The following is a 14,184-nucleotide window of genomic DNA, read 5'->3' as shown; positions in this document are numbered from 1 at the left end:
GAGCTTTTGTGGCTACCACGGTAACAACATCACCAAGGGCGCCCAGTGTTCCAGTGGTTGTCAAGGGTATCACCAGGGCTACCAACTCAGGCAGTTTTGTTTTGTTTTCCTTTTTCAGATGCAGGAACTCAAAAGTCCAAGTATTTTTATTATTGCTTTTCTATCCCACCTTTTCTCCAAAGAGCTCAAAGTGGCGTATACAGTTCTCTCCCTCATTTAGTCCCACAACAACCCTGTGAGGTAATTTAGGCTGAGAGACTAACCTAAGGACACCCAGCGAGCTTCATGGCTGACTGGGAATTTGACTCCTGGTCTCCTAGGTCCTAATCCAACACTCTTAACTACTATGCCATACTAGCAGGACTAGAATTCTTCTTCTGAATTCCTTTTTTCACTGCAGAGAAGAAACTAGAATGGTTTTGGCAAGCGTTCACCCAGTGATGGGTGGGGTCAAAAACACACATGTGTGCACATAGAGAGACACATCATAATAACAGCGACCTTTGGTGTGGTCCTGGCCATCACAATGCTCTTCTTTCTACACTTGATCAGATTGCCACCACATCCCAAAAAGCATCTCATCTCTGCACAGAGGCCACAGAGGAAAGATATGCATCTCCTCCTTTTGATCTGCAGGTGGTTTCCAGGGCTGCTAAATGGAAAGGAGCTAGCCGACACCTGAACTTTGTGGCACCCCTTTGAATGTATGTGATTATCAATGCATGAGACAGTGCGGCTAACCACAGTCTTGAATTCCTGTCAACTTCCATCAGCAAAATAAAATAAACGAAATTGCACATTTCTGCCAACACCGATCAAGAGCTTCTGAGCAGCACTTCCCTGTCAGCCTTCATAAATACTGGAAAGGACATTCCTACTCTTGTTATTCCAACAAGAGACGAGGCAGCAACGAATTATTAACATGTCAATTGTGATATAAGCCCTGGTATAATTCCTCTCTCTTACAAAGCTCTGTATTAGGTACAAAACATTATATTGTTTCATTATTTACAGTGTCCTATCTACTTATCCTTGGTACTGCAGCATTGGGAATGAGAAGAAACACCATTAAAACAGGTTCATTCTGATGATTATTAGTTTTATGCGGTCCTTCACTAGAATTGGTTCTAGTTAGTTTGCACAACTATTGATTGCATTCATTTTTTATTTGCTTAAATTCCTGGTTCTGATTGTGCATGCTTTTGTGCTACTGCTTTACTGGTGTGGATCACTGACAGGTCACAAGTTGTTGTCACCTCCTATTCCAATATTCACTTATATAAACATATATTGCTATAGCTGTTTATTCTAAACATCTTTCAGTACTCTTCATACTCAGTGGTTGATGTGAATATCTACAAATGTAAAGTATAAATGTGATAAACACGTAGTTCACACCATCAGGGAGTGGTGAGTCATTGAACTTTCTTGCTATGTGTAGGTTCAGGAGCAGACCTCACTTGACTCTGTGTAAAATGGGCACAATGGCCCCGTCTCACAATCTGATAAAAGGTCAGTTCTGGGGAATGAAGTTTTCATTTGCCTGTACTTAGACAACAGCATTCAAGAGCAGCCTTAGCATTTGTGGAGGTCAAGCCAAAGGAGAGGGAGTCTTCCTGGAAAACATTTTGATCTGCCACATCCCTATTACCTGTGCTGGGATGATGGTGGAACCATTTGAAGTTCCATGTTGCTAGGCAAGAGACATAGACCAAAACTGGGGGGGGCTGGGCTGTTGGAATCCATAAGCATGAACAACACTGACAGATAGTCATTGAGATGTTTGGAACTTCTGTATCTTGGCAAAATTGCTTTAAATAATTACCTGAGCTGGGGCAGGGGTCCAGAGAACACACATGACATGACTGTCCTTAGTTGATCTCTAGTTAATCACAACTGGATCCCTTGAAGAAGACCTTTGGAGAACACAGTCTTGTATGTTGCACCCTTTGTGAGGATATCTACCTATGACAGTATGGCGTTGATGGATGGGCCAGACAGATGATCCAACTGGAACTTAGAACAACATAGCTTGTAGTTTTCAGGGTGTGAGGCAAAATCCCCACTCCCTGAAATCCCCCCCCCAATACTATTCATTAGATATACACTGTTTCTTTATACAATATTGTGTCCTCAATATTTCTGTCACCTGCCATAACTCTGGATACCTCTGCAATAATTAGCTGTCTTACAAGGCAAGTAACAAGACAAATACATGATCATCAAGCACTTTATGTTTTCTCTAGAGAAATCCCTGCTGCCACCTATCAGCGTTAGAAGTTGCATGTCAGCTACACATCTATAGCTGATTTTTGAGGCCGATCCTTTAAGGCAGCTGGAGAAAAAAGTTTTTTTGCCATTCATTGATCTTTTATTTCTTCTTGTGTTTCTGGTTGTAATATCTTTCTTCTTTGCTTATTCTAGGGGGATTGTTCTGAATACAAATGAGCTCCTATTCGGTGCACTCGAGAGGTAATTAATACTAACAGCAAACGCCCAATTTACACTGCATGTGATGTGTCCCAGTCTTGAGATTCCAAAAGGAGATATGTTTACCACGCTGTGGGACCCCACAAACAACATGTCAGTTTACGGCATAGTTTTAGCATTGCTTTGTTCATTTCTGAAACATTTGTGGAACACAACTCTGCAGATTTACTCCCAGCAAATCAGCATGTGACAATGGCAGAACTGCTGGATCAGGCCAGTGGTCCATCTAGCCCCACATCCTGTTCTTACAGTGGCCAACCAGATGTCCATGGGAAGCCTTCAAGCAGGACCTGAGCACAGGAGCATGCTCACCCTACCCAGCGGTTTTCAGCAGCTGGCACATAGAGGCATACCATCTCCATCGGTGAAGGCAGAACAGTAGCATCCCAGTTTCTGATTTGATCCTGGAGTGTCTCGCTTTTCCTTAGGACATCCTTATTTGCATCAAACAAATGTTGGAGGGTATGGAGTTATGTGACCCCCAAGCCAAGTGGATAAAGACCTTTAGAAGACATCTGAAGGCAGCCCTGTACACAGAAGCTTCTTAATGTTTAATGTTCTATTATGTTTTTTGTATATGTTGGAAGCTGCCCAGAGTGGCTGGGGCAGCTCAGTCAGATGGCTGGGATATTATTATTATTATTATTATTATTATTATTATTATTATTATTATTATTATTTAGGATGTCCCTATTTTCATTGGAGAAATGTTGAGAGGTATGAGGTCCTCCCTTAATTATGCTAGTATTCAGGTAGGTTCATGCTGAAGGAGATGGATCCCTTAGATTTCCAAGTGTCTGTGAATGTTAATTCATAACAACAGAGCTTGAGTTTGTGTGAAAGAGGAAGGATAATATGAATAATGTTCTTCCAGTAATAAAAAAAGACACCAGCAGTGGCTTGACAGAAACAGCAGGTGGATCAGGTACAAAAAATACACAAAACAGTATAAGAGAGGTTCCCCACCACCACCACTAGAACAGCAGCTTCACATTTTAAAACCCAGACATCATTTGGCATAGTAATGCCAGTCTTGTGGAATAGACTGTCTCTTCCCGCACCTCCTCTTTTCCTTAATTTAATCACTCTGAAGTGCAAATCCAGGCAAACGTTAATATTATCTGGCATATTATAAGCTTGCATTTGCCTGGTTCCTCACCACTGAAAAGTAAAATGAGAGAAAACCGCCCTTGGAAGCGAGTGAAGACTCCAAGCTGACTGTGACAAGCTGTTACTCCAAAGGAATTTGTTTTCCTTCTTTTGGTGGGGTTTTCCCTCTTCTTCTCAAAACTAGTGTAAAAACCCTACATAAGCCTCTTTTGGCAGGCGCCATAATTGTGTGCCTGATCTTTGCTGCAGCACTTTGTCCTACAATTTAAATCCAACATGGAGCAGTTTCTGTTCATGTACAAGGAAACAAATGCATCTTCTGGCAGCCATTAACAGGAACCTCTTCAACCAGGCAGTGCAGGGCAGTATTTATTCCTGGACGCAGACGGGCTTAAGCTGCATCTCTCTTTACAGTCACCTATTAACTGGGCCATATACTATATCAATAAACCACAATTACACTTAGGAAATTTGAAAAGTGAAGCTCAATAAAACCACACAGGCATATTAGAACTGTGTGGAACACTGACATCCATCTGGTATTTTTCAGCGATTTCTAGTCAATTACTACATTTCATCATCTGTAATCTTCTTTTATCTTTGATTCCTGCTGCTACGGTAATTCTCACTCTGCTACATCTATGGCTTTACTGTGAATTTTTATCACCTATGAGTAAGTGGATTCACATTTTTGTTTGCTAGCATCTTTTTTAAAAAAAAACTTGTAGAAGCTAAAAAATAAAAAAGCTTAATTGCAGAGGGAAATGAAACATCTTCAAAGATGTTACGGTAAATACGTAAATCACATTGATAGCATTAAGAGAAGCAATAGAACATTGAAACAGCAATAAAATTAAACATCCAGTAAATTAGTATTAGCTAGGGAGGCAACCCCACATTTTCTTTTTAAATAAAAAAGTCCTGTTCCCTTTCATAAGCATGTATGGAGCCAATTTAAATTTAGAAGATGCATGATAAAGGTTACATTATATAATTTTTCTGGGACAAACACACACACACACACACACACACACACACACACACACACACACACCCAAACACATTTTGGCAGCCATCTTATAAACACTTAACAGAGAGTAATTTTCATTGAACTCGGTAGGGCTTACTCCTGAGTATAGGATTATGTTGTAAGAAATGTAGGCCAGGATCCAAAAAGCTATGCAACTAGTTCCATATTCCTAAGGGACTTTGGTTTTGTGTTTCTCCAGCAACACATACCCATTTTACTGATTTTTAAATTGTTAATCACAGGTTGTTTCATAGGAAGCAATTGATAAACGAAATGAGGTGTATATTGTAGGTGAAAGGTCAGAGGGAATATCTGCAATTTTGAAAAAGTGCCAAGGCTGGGGAAACCCTGCCAGATGGGCAGGGTATCATCATCATCATCAACAACAACATGGTTGCCAATGGAGTGTGCCATGTCACAAAAATGGCTGCCACATCTAACAGAGAAGAAAGAAATAGGACCACAAAATAGTGCAGTTGTGCCTCTCTATTGATGGCGGGAAATGCAACTAACACCAGCCACTGCCATGCTCATTCACAGAGAGAAGCTGGTCAAAACAGAAGGAGGGGTGCCATTCTCAATTTGGGGAGGCTGAGCCAGTACAAACAGAGCAGGGAGAGCAAGCAATCTCTTGTACATTGTGCATTTTTGAGGATATATTTACTGAGAATTTACTGAGTACCCTAGGAGGTACTGGTGGTCACAGTAGCACATGTGACCACTGCAATGGAATAAACAAACACATCACCCAAAATGTACTCCAGACGTTGTTTTGCATTTATTTTAATATGCAATAAAATGGTGGGAAAGGGGGAGATAATGTGACTAGAACTTCTTCCACTGAACTGAAAGAGCAAGCTCTGCAGAAACGCTGCAGTGAATTCAAGAACACATCTCACCCCATAAAAAATGTAGCGTAGACAAACCCTTGCATCTTGTTCCAGCGGTTCTCCTGCATAACACTGACCAAATTCTCTTGTAATGCCATGTTTTGGAACATTGCATTGGCATGATGACATACGCCACTGTAAGCACCCACATGCTGGTAAGTAAAGCAATACTTTGACTGGACTTAACCGTCCAGGGGGTCTTTTACCTTTTACCTTACCTTGGCCTGGATGCATCACTTCTGTTGAAGCAGCTCACTCCAACTCATTTGCCCTTTCCTCCCCTTTTCCCGTCATAATGAAGCACTATTATTAATAATTCCATCTAGAGCTATCATCTGCAAGGAAAGAAAGCACAGCAAATAACTTTAATGCTTCCTTTGAATCATTCCAGGATAATAAAACAAGAAAGAGAGGCAGCACAGGGATTTCTTAATGGGGGAATTATTTTAAAGCAGCAAAATGTCTGTCATTATGATGGGCAGGGTATGCATGGAGGGAAGGTCTGTAGATGAACCTCTGAGTACATGCAGTGCGACTCCCTGCATTTCTTTGTTATGTTCCAAAAGAGATTATAGAAACACTGTTTAGAGAATGCACACATTATCTTCTTCCTGTTTGCATTGTCACAGTTACAACAAATTGTTTCTTAAGGCTGAGGCTGCACATGTTGACTAGAATGCCCAAGACCACCCTCTATTATGCATAATATTCTCAGTTTGGGTTTTCATCACAGCAAGGAGACTATAGTGATGCTGTTTGCTTAGCATGTTTTCGCCTCATTTGTGTACAGAATTAAGGCACCAATGTCTGTCAAGAGAATGTACTGAGTGGAACAGGAACATTGGAAGCTGTCAGACCAATGGTCCCTCAATACTGTCTACATTTGCAAGGCCTGAGAGTGTTATGCAGGTCCACCCCTGGTCAGCGTTCTTCTTTCAGCAGTCTCAGCTAGCTGGAGAAAAGTCATTTTGTTTTTCCTGTTGTTGAACAACTGGATCAGAAACCCTCAACAACCTGTACCAAGAAAGCACAATCCATTTTCTGACCAGTGGCCATTGGTGAACTGGTCCTGGTTGGGCTGATAAGGAGGAGGTCACAGAGACAAGTTGTTATGGTTTTCTCCCCGTTCTCCCCGCTCTCAAAGATCACACCTAACTAAACTGAAAAATGTATTACTTTGGTTCAGAAGGGATCCCTGCGGTCGCAGTTATTTCTCTGCTGGAAGAAATGTTGTGTGGCCTCCACCACCTATTCTAGTTCTCTCCCTATCCTCCTCTTTTGCAAAGAAACAGCGGACACTTAAACATTTTTATAGGGTTGCCATATTTCAAAAAGTGTAGATACGGACACAAAATCGCAAAAAAACCCAAATAAATTGAAGTTTTGGAGCTATTTTTAAGGATACTTGCCAAAATCTACACTTTCCTGGAAATTAAAGTGATTTCCACCCAGACACTGCCAAGTCCTGGCTATGTCCGGGAAATTCTGGACACATGGCAACCTTAATGTATTTAGTGCTATTTCTCCAGAAAAAGAGGTACTGGAACTCACCATGAACTCACCTTGTTCTTTTATAATTGCAATGGCGCCCACCTGAGAGGCGCCGGAACTGAGTTCCGGCTGAAAAAAAGCCCTGGGTGTATTGACCCCATGTGTATTACCTGTTTTGTTGTCCCACATCTGCAACCATCCCAACACCTTTAAAACACAGCTATCAACTGTGCATGCACAACGACTTTCTCAAATGTACCCAACACTGCACAGTGAATGTGGTTTATGTTTTCAAACCAGATGGAAGCCAATTTGAGAGTAAACACACTAAACAGCAGTATTTCTCAAGGAACTACAGGATACAGATGGATTTGGGCTAATGTCATGTGTATGTGGCTTCAAATACCTTGCTGCGGGGGGGGGGGGACTGAAGCCAGAGTGAATGGTAATGTCTACACTAAGTGCTCATCTATCGGCACCCTGTTTTCAAAGGTAGTTAAAGAGGTGCCTTTGGGAAGCCATAAACAGACCTCCTCCCACTGAGTGGCTAGAGTCTCTTATTCACAAGTATTCCCCTCTGAACGTTTAGGTTCATCAATTGCTATTAATTATGACCACTTTTTCAACACTTGATGATGACTTTTACTATTTTATAATTTATTTATTGTTAATGTAAAACCACCTTTAATCCTGACAGATCCTAGGGTTGTGTTAGGAGTTTGTCCTACACTCGAGTAGGACCCTGGCAGAGACATATGCTCGACTGGCATGTTCTCTCCCTCCTGGTCAATCGTTCGGGAGCTTCATTAGCTTTCTTCAGCCCAAACATCACAGCGATCGATGCCGACAGACACCGGCACACTTAGGGATCCACAGAGTCTTTGCAGCTTGCGTAACAGACCTCAGCAACTTTTGGCTAATCTACTTTATTTACGTATAAACACACACAGAGCACTGCAACATGGCTCCCTCTCTCTCTAGCATCAGACAGCAAAGAGAAAGAACAAAGGACAGCAGTCCCACTTCACGGAACAAACATCCTGTCTCTATAACTTCCCACTCTGTGGAGTCAAAACATATACCATCATGTGATAGACAACAATCTCATGACTGCAATCATGCAGCAGGAATTCTAACAGGTTGCAGGCAAAGGCCATAATCACTGAGTCATTCTAAAATAAAATACAAAATAAATAAGTAGGTTCCTAATCAAATCCCAGAATAACTAAAACAATAGGAAAGGTGGCAGGCCAACAATTATTTTTTTTTTCCCCCGATTATTTTATTTTATTGACACACAAAAAGGATGAAAAGCACAAACAAAACATAGACAAAGAAAACCTACACCCAACGCCAACACACAAAAAACAAAGTACACAAAACCACTGTTCTTACAATACTTCTATAACATAGCTATTTCTTTCAGGACTTCCTTCAGCTTGGCCGCAAATCATTCGAAGCAATAAAAAGAAGGTTACACGTTCCGTCATTTATATTGTCATTGTTTCTAATTTTGTTTTCTATTTACTTTAAACAATAACCCATATTCTTTCACAGTGCATCTTTGAAACCCTTTAGCGTTATTTGACCTTCACTAATACATTCCAGATAATCTACATACTTTCCCCAATCTTTGATAAACACTTGGTCTTTCCTATATCTAATTTTCCCCGTTAATTTATCAAGCTCTGCATATTCCGATAATTTGGATCTCCACTCTTCCACTGTTGGAATTTCTTGCTGTTTCCACCTCTGGGCTATTAACACCCTTGCCGCCGTTACCGCATAATATACCAATTTGTTATCTTCTTTCTTAATCTCTTGTTGTAGTATTCCTAATAGAAAGATTTCGGGTTTCTTTAAAAACGTGTATTTTAGTATCTTTTTTAATTCCGTATAGACTTTCTCCCAGAACTGCTTAACCCTTCCACACTCCCACCACATGTGGTAAAAGGAGCCCTCAACATCTTTACACCTCCAGCATTTGTTATTTACCTTATACATTTTTGCAAGTTTCATGGGTGTCAAGTGCCATCTGTAGAATATTTTCATAACATTCTCCCTTATTGCAATGCACGCCGTAAAATTCAACCCGTCCTTCCAAAATCTTTCCCAATCCTCAAATTGTATATTATGCCCTATATCCTTTGCCCAGCGGATCATCACAGATTTGGTCAAATCCGGCAGGCCAACAATTAAAGTGCTCAGAATACACTGGCATATAAATAGGCTTTAAGTTGGCACCAAAAAGACTGCAGTGGTGGCAGCACCAGTCATACATCATACCTGAGAGGAAAGGTATAATCATAATCTCATAATCATAACCAGTGCTTTTTTCTGGGGGGATGCAAGGGTATGCATACCCCTAAACATTTTGTGAATCTATGTTTGGCCTCATTGAGAGGAAGTATTTTAATATGAGTAGGAAAATGAGAGTACCCCTAAACGTTTTTTAAAGAAAAAAGCATAATAATAATAATAATAATAATAATAATAATAATAATAATAGGAATTAAGATAACATACCAGCTGCATATTTTTGAAGGCATGGGCGTGTTGGTGTAGAGAGAGGTGTTCCTATAGGTACTTTGATCTCAAGCCATTTAGGGCTTTACAGGTAAGCATTAGCACATTTAATTTTAAGGCAATCATGTTAAGGATCTGCTGCCCAGTATGAAATGAGCACTAGTTTTTCTCTAAAATTTCTCAATCCAACTGCGCCTATCATTGGGACTGTTCAAAAAACAAAAATATTTCATTCCTTTTGTAACCAGATCCGTGTTAGGAGAACTTGCTGGAAAATTCCACCCCTGCTCCCTCATTCATTTCAACAGTGCCATTTATCATATCTGAAGTTTTAAAAGGAACATCTGTGGCATAAAATTAGCTTTCAGGCATAGTTCTTCTCGATTAAGCACTGGGTTTTCTGGGCATTCCTAGTGTTTAGGAGTTCAGATGTTCACACTGTGATATGTTCCCAACTCTAATCTTTACCCTAGCTCAATGTTCTTTTTGCTGTGCTCTTTTTTTATTTATGATGTACAACATGTATTTAAAATAAAGGCTTGTCACTGCTGAAATAGTCTAAAGCATACCCCCTGCATTCCAACTGATCTCCAGATTACTAGCAAAATTGCTGCCTTTGTATACTTATGGGCTGATGTGATAACTGAAAATAACTTCCATTAGCACTACAGAAGCTCCAGCTGATACCAAATGAATTTCATTTGATACCAGCAGAGAAAAATATTGGCTACTGAGATATTTTCCCTTCATGGTCATTTACAGTTAGCTGGGATCCATGTACCATTCAGGAAGTCTCCAGATGTTTTCTTTTCCTTAAGATCCTGTTACTGAAAGCTTCCCCACTCTCAGGTTGACTGGCAGTAATCACAAAGAGAACATTTTTATCTTATGTTCTGGAGGCTCCTTGGAGGTGGAACATGAGAGGTGCTTGCGGATTGTTTGGATCCTTGCTAAATCTTCGCCTTTTTGAATTGTCTCTGTTTTGGATAAAAAGGGACCCATGACCATTAGGTCCAGTCATAACCGACTCTGGGGTTGCTGTGCTCATTTTGCTTTATTGGCAGAGAGAGCCGGCGTACAGCTTCCGGGTCATGTGGCCAGCATGACTAAGCCACTTCTGGCGAACCAGAGCAGCGCACAGAAATGCCGTTTACCTTCCTGCCAGAGCGGTAACTATTTATCTACTTGCACTTTGACGTGCTTTCGAACTGCTAGGTTGGCAGGAGCAGGGACCGAACAATGGGAGCTCACCTCGTCGCGGGGATTCGAACCGCCGACCTTCTGATCGGCAAGTCCTAGGCTCTGTGGTTTAACCCACAGCGCCACCGGCCCGTTATCGTTTTCTTGACTATTCTTGAAAGAGGTAATGGTGACAACAATACCATTTTCCTCCCACTATATAAAAGCCAAACAGAGTATTTCTTTGTGCACTAAAGCAGTGTTACCATCGTCAGCCTTAGCCCTGTCAGGCAGAATAGAATGGCACTCTGTCCCTACGCTTTGCCAAAATAAAGTCCCAGAGCAATTGATTTTCATTCTGCTTCTCAGCATGGAAGTACCATCATGGCTATTCTCCTCATCCTCCACAATTCTGCCTGATTACCAGGAGTTTAAAGTACACAAGGAGAGCCCTGGTGGACCAGTCCATCTAAGTCCAACGTATTGTTCTCACAGTGATCAATAAGATTCCTGTGGGAAACCTTCCCTTCCGGCAACTGGTATTCAGAAGTGTTGCTATCTCCAATTGTGGAGGCAGACCATTGCCATCACGGTTAGAAGTCACTGAAAGCTTTATGCTCCATGAATTTGCCCACTAAGCTAGTGGTTATCACTAGCAGCAAGCAGTTTCCTTTATCATTATCATTTGTATATTTGCAATGTCCTACAGCTTTGAGCAACAAATATCTGTAGCATTTCAGAGGCAACTTAGATGTTGTATAAAGAAATCATTTATGACTATATTGCCAATCAACTCCACTCTAGTTTGATGAGACAGAGAAGAGCTCCTATCCATTCACTTTCTTCATACCATTAATAATTGTGTAAAACCTCTGTCATGTCCTCCCACAGTCACTTCACCCACCTGGGAAAAAACAATAACCAACGAACCCAAACGCTTTGTGTGCATAGCATGTATTCTACTGCTGAGCTATGGCCACTCTCACTTTCCCTGTAAGGAAGATATTCCAAACCCATTTTGTTTGCCCTACAACACTAATAATAGTATTTTGCAACTCGCCTGAATCACGACATGAAAGATTGTTTTCCCTGTTACATGTTTTGAAGTGATGGATCTAAATCAAAAATTTGATCCTTTCTCAATATTTATTGATCTCTTGGGCGTCGAATGTAGCAGCTGAGCAATTAACCCTCAAATTCATTTAATGGGGATGTGTCACAGGTATGTGGTATGTTGCAATGACCCTGACGGAAATTCTTCTTTTACATGGGTTAAGCTGTGACCTCCCATGGTTATGTTCTATAGATGTCCAAAATGCTTTGTTATCCCCTTAGTAATTTCTGGCAATATGAGCCCTTGTTAAGTTCAAAACACTATTTTATTATATTTTTAAATTGTCAGATTTTGAGGAAGCTAAATGCATCGGGATAAGCCCTTGTCCTCCTTAGTACAATTTTTGTAATGTCAGAGGTTTGGGGCTTAGGATTTTGCAATATTACAGGGCAAATTAATTAATGCAGGCTGAAAAGTGGTATGTGACTTTTCAAGTACTGAATACGACTAATTAGCAAATGTTGATGTCAGAAGCAAAAATGATAATATGTAGCAGCAGGACAGTCTTCTTCCACTGCATTTTCCTGCATGCTGGTTCCTTGGATATGCTTGTTCAAAAAATGGAAAAGAACTAGATGTGTAGCAGATCCATCATTTTCAAGATTTTGTGCATACAAAACACCATCTTTGGCAACCTCACATTTGTTGTGATTCAAATTTACATTAAAACTATGCTTGGTCAGGGTTGGCACACTCAGCAAACTGCTAATTCGGGCAAGTAAACTACGTATCTCACTCTATTACAGTTTTTCTACTTGCAACACACTTGAGCAAACCTGCTTCTTTTCCTTGCACAGATATTTGTTGCCATTTGCAACTGTAACTGTCTCTGATGAGTTTTCACTTAACTCTGACATCATCTGATACACTCCAAAGCGCCTGCAAACGTCAGCATGAGTCCCACTGCAACATTTGGCGGTTAAAACAACACATTTCACAGCGCCCCACAAAATGATCACCTCGGTGCCCTAATCCGCGTTGTATTTAACCAAAAAAGACATCATCCGATTCACACCAAAGCGGATCCACACTCCGGCACAAGCCCCCTCCAAGGTTTGTTCGTCAAAACTCCACATTTCACAGCGCCCCGCAAAATGTTCCCTCGGCGCCCTAACTCGTGGGGTCAAGGTTTCACCGAAAACTTGACATTGCCCGATTCACTTCAAAGCGGCTCCAAATGTGGGGCAAGACCTCCTTTGATATTTGGCGCTAAAATCCCTACGTTTCAGAGTCCCACAAAATGAGCCTTTGGCGCCCTAACCTGCGGGGTCAAGATTTCGCTGAAAACCCAACGTCGTCCGTCGTGTGGGTCAGGGCACTGAGACCTCATTTTTTGGCATACCTGAAAACACGGTGTTTACACTGCCCAACGATGAGGGGGAATATGCAGGTGTTTGGTACCGTATTCAAGTGAATTGGACATCAGAATCTTGGCGAAAACTGGGACGTAGGCCTGGCCAGGACATCTTTCTGTTATACAATGTGGGCTTTACGAGCTTTACGAAGCATCTCACCCTCACCTGAGCCTACTCCAGCTGAGGCATCACACACCTGCTTCCCAAGCTACCAAGCCCCACCTGGGCTACTTCACTGTTCAGGTCTACTTTACAAAGTTTCATTTCCTTTCCTCTCACCAAACCCTTTTTTTTGGAAGGTCTGCTATAATCCTTATTCCGGAGCAACAACCCGCCCCACAACAGAATGCAAGTCTATGTACTGCAATAGGCAAACCAGAGATTTGCATATTTGGATGCTGAATAGTTGTTGCCTAATCTCTTGAAGGATTATTGCAATCAACCAAAACCCAAGGAATACATTACTGTGGCTTTTGAGTGACTATCCTTTGTCTAGCTGATTGCTTGCTAAGAGTCAAAGCTGCTTAGCTGATATTTTGTCAGTGGGAGTTAATGCTTAGGTAATTGTCCCCCCCCCTCCGAATGAGCAATTTATCTGTAGGTTGAGGTCCGAGATCAGTGCACTGCAGGAGTTTGCAGTTTGCATTTAGAAACCGCTGAATCATAGACTCCTAGAGACTCTGGCAGGCACGAGCATTAATAACAGAAACACCTGTTGTCGCTGTGTCTTAATTGTACTTGGAGTAGCTCAGCCAATCTCATGACTCAGCTAAACAGCTGCAAATAAAACGTTTTAAATGTGTTGTAAAATCTTGTCTGGCTCTTGCAGGTCAGAACATATAACTCTGATCTTAGGCCTGTCCCATTAGCTTCCTACTTGCTTCCGAGCTTGTTTTGATGCTTCCATCCATTAAAGGTCTGAACGAGTTGTGACTGGGTCACTCTACATAGTCTCCAACTGTCCACAAAATGCTGGGACTGTCACAAAAACCCTTAAGC

General features: G+C 41.3%; 1 long non-coding RNA gene across 1 annotated transcript; it reads left to right on the top strand.

The window, feature by feature from the left end:
• The first annotated feature begins 55 nt into the window (after positions 1 to 55).
• LOC309339928 lies at positions 56 to 1,094 on the top strand. Its single transcript, XR_014155667.1, has 2 exons — positions 56 to 240; positions 401 to 1,094. It is a non-coding gene; the product is annotated as an uncharacterized lncRNA (long non-coding RNA).
• The last annotated feature ends 13,090 nt before the right edge of the window (positions 1,095 to 14,184 follow it).

The sequence above is a fragment of the Podarcis erhardii genome (assembly GCF_964252035.2).
Source record: "Podarcis erhardii genome assembly, chromosome: 4".
NCBI lineage: Eukaryota > Metazoa > Chordata > Lepidosauria > Squamata > Lacertidae > Podarcis > Podarcis erhardii.
This window is presented reverse-complemented; position numbering and strand designations above follow the sequence as displayed.